Raw genomic sequence first — 3283 nt, 5'->3', positions numbered from 1 at the left:
GCGAGGGTCGGGTCTGGCGCTCAGAGGGCCCGTAAGTCTACATCGAGAGGCAGAGCACGGCAGACTCGGGTCGGGAGTGGTGGCCCCTTGACAGGTTGTGCCAGACGCCTCCAACGCAAGTTACGATTTGCCACTAATTGACACTCGGGCGTCTCCGGGGCCACTCGGCCCGTCTGCTCGTGGAGAGAGGGACGGAGGAAACTGCTGACGACGGAGGAGGCAGGTTTACCCCGGGACTCGCTGCTGACAGTCCCGGCATCAGAGGAGGAGAAGGCAAACCTCTCTCTCTCTCTCTGCTCCCCCTCTGTCCGCCCCCCACTTGCTCCTCACGGCTGAGAAACCTGGGGGTGCAGGGGAATCTGCCTTCGCCGCTTCCTCGGGCAGCGGGGACCACCCGTCCCTTTCTGGATCACCAAGGCCCGGGCGAGCAGGTCTCTCCCAAGAATTTGTCCCGATCCCCTTCCCCCATTGCACCCCCATCTCTTGGTAGGGGGGGAGGGTCCACAGGTAGAAGAGTAAGGGGAGGTGAAGGCTCAGGGGGCGCTGCCCTGTGCCCCTCGCCGTCGCCCCCATCTGGCTGTGGCTGGCGTCACTGTGCCCTGCCCCGCCTCTAACCCACACTCTCCGAGGCCATCCCTGGACCGCATCTGGAGCCACACCACTGTCCCCTGGTGAGGAGAGGGCCCGGCTGCCAGCCTGAAGCGAGCAGCTCTCAGCTCAGGGAAGGCGGCCAGCAGCCTCGTTGGGAATGGGGTGAGGCTCCCCTAACCTCCCTGGTCAGCAGCGTCTCCTCCTCCTTGCTGGTGCCGACCGGGTGGATGGTCCTCCTCAGTCTTGTTTCAGACGAGGTGTGTCCTGAGGAGCCACCCACCCTGCCTGGGCCCCAAAAACATGCAGGAGGTACATCTTCGATGACAACGCCAAGCCTCCCGCCCCGATGGCACGCCAGCCTGGGACTCGCAGGCACGGCATCCTCTTCCGCTTATCGGAGTCCTCGCACGTGGGGTCTGTAAAGAAGACGTTGGAGCGCCACGTGGCATGGCTCTTCGGCGGAGGGTCCTGTCTTCCCAGAGAAGCCAAGGAGCCACGTGTGAAGGAACCGCTGTTCAGCAGGAAAGGGATGGGGGCCCCTTGCTCCCCGCACCTCCTCTTGCGCCATCTTGGCACTAAGCCTTGACGCTCTCGAGGGGGCCCCGTGAGCAGCCCTTTGCTTGCTCGCCTTAATCAGGAGAACCCCGAGGAGCCTAAGAGCAAATGCAAGAACAGAAGTGAATCTAGGCCAGGCCTCCCTTCCTTCCCTGAAGGAGGGGGGCAGCCAGGGTGGCCGGGAGGCCAGGAGGTGTGGCCAAGGGCCCGAGGCAGCAGCTCTGCCCACCTGGCACTGGGGTCCAGAGCAGGGCATGCCTGTAGATGTTCCCCCACAGAGGCGGCTGAGCCTGGCTGCCCGAAGGCAGAGGACCCCGGTGTAGGATGGGCAGGGTAGAGGGGCACAGGCACAGCCCCTCACAACTGGAGCCAGAGCTCCCTGAAGAGGAGGCTGTAGGACGGTGACAGCCCACACTCCTCTCTAGGACAGTGACAGCCCACACTCCTCTTCATGCTCAATCCCCCTCTGTGTCGGGAAACTGTTTTAGTGACAGATTTAGTGTCTGTGTCTCCTAACTCTGTATTGTATGGTATTTCTAGGTCACGTTTTCCTACTTCTTTGCCTGTCTAGGGATTTTTGATCGGATGTCACACATTGTGCACTTCGGCTTGTTGGGTGCTGTACATCTTTGTGTTCCTCTAAAGGTTCCGGAGCTTTTTCTGGGGCGCAGTCATGTTCGTTAGGAGTGGCTTGACTCATTGGGTTATGCTTTTAAGTGCTGGTATCCTGGTGCAGATCAGCGCTTACTCTTGGGCTAATTTTACCCACTGCGGCTGCAGAGCCCCACTGAGAACGCACCGTGTGCCCATAAAAGATAAGGCTTCCCAGGCTGGCTGGCAGGACAAGCCCAATCCCCGGCCTGGCTTGAAATCCAAGGCTATCCTCAGTCCCTTCGGCGGTCTGTCCCTGACTGAAGACACCTCCTAACTCGTATATACTGGTCAGTGCTCAGACCTCTGCAGATCTCTGAGACTCTCTTATCTCTGTCACTCTGGGGATCTATCTGGCTATCTGGCCCTTCAGCTGTGTCTCCTCAACCCAGAGAGTCTGCAGGCTCTGCCCAGTGCCCCTCTCCATGTTCCTGCCTGGAACCCCTGTCCAGGCAGTGAGCTGGGCCACTGTGGGGCTCATGCTCCTTGTTTCCTACTCCTCGGGGGTCCCTGTCCTCATGATCTGATCCCAAATGTCTTGAAAACCATTACTTCATGTATTTGTCCAGATTTTTCAGCCAGGGGGCAATTTCATGTCTGACAGTCCATCTTGGCGGGGAGCAGGGCTGTCCCTTGCGTCGTATAGCGTCAGACCCCTGCCAGGGTGTGTCTCCCACCGTGAATCACATCTCATGACTCTGAACTCCTCCAAACCGCCCCCTGTGCTTGGCCGGTGTCCTCTACTCAGCTAACTCCTCATGGATTTTCCCCCAAAGGCTGACAGCTTCTCAGAAATGTGGCAGCTGATGTCGGTCTTTTGTAAGTGCCTGGATTCACGTTCCTGTTTATCCCAGCAGCCGTTAACGGTTACCTGTATTTTTTCCTGAGGCAAGTGGTGCTCGCCCCAGCATCCGCCCGCCACGTGGCAGCTCTACACTGTCACAACCAGCGTCATGCCAGACACGACTAAGGGGATTTTCCTACAAGCTGAGCGCCCCGAACGCCCATCGGCCTGTCTATGTTTCTGATGTGCAGAGGAGAAGTGGGTTGAAGTTTCGGAGTGTCAAAGGTCAAGGGCAGGAACCAACCGATGAAAGGGAACAAAACTGCGCTGGCATCGCCACCATCACGAGCCGGCAAGGGTCGGCCAAGGTCAGGAATGAGTCAGTCTTTCCTTTCAGCTGGCGGCGCTGATGGTGCCGTGCTAGCCTCTCCCTTCTCTGAGAGCTCGTGGGAGAGGAGGAGGAAAGGTTCGCGGAAACGCCGGAGTCCCCACTGCGGCCCGGTGTCACCCGCGTCCCACGCCGCAGGCTCAGGCGGCTCTGGCCCACTCCATGGTCTTGGGGGACACGCAGAAAGAATTTTTCAAAAGCCGGTGAACCGAGCAGCAGAAACCCCCCCAGCCACAGCCACGAGGATGGGGCTGTCCAGGCCTCGTCCTCCAGGTTTTATCGAGGTGCAGAAGTCACGCGGGGACACCGAGGAC

The sequence above is a fragment of the Pteropus vampyrus genome, unplaced genomic scaffold (assembly GCF_000151845.1).
Source record: "Pteropus vampyrus isolate Shadow unplaced genomic scaffold, Pvam_2.0 Scaffold176, whole genome shotgun sequence".
Taxonomy (NCBI): domain Eukaryota; kingdom Metazoa; phylum Chordata; class Mammalia; order Chiroptera; family Pteropodidae; genus Pteropus; species Pteropus vampyrus.
This window is presented reverse-complemented; position numbering follows the sequence as displayed.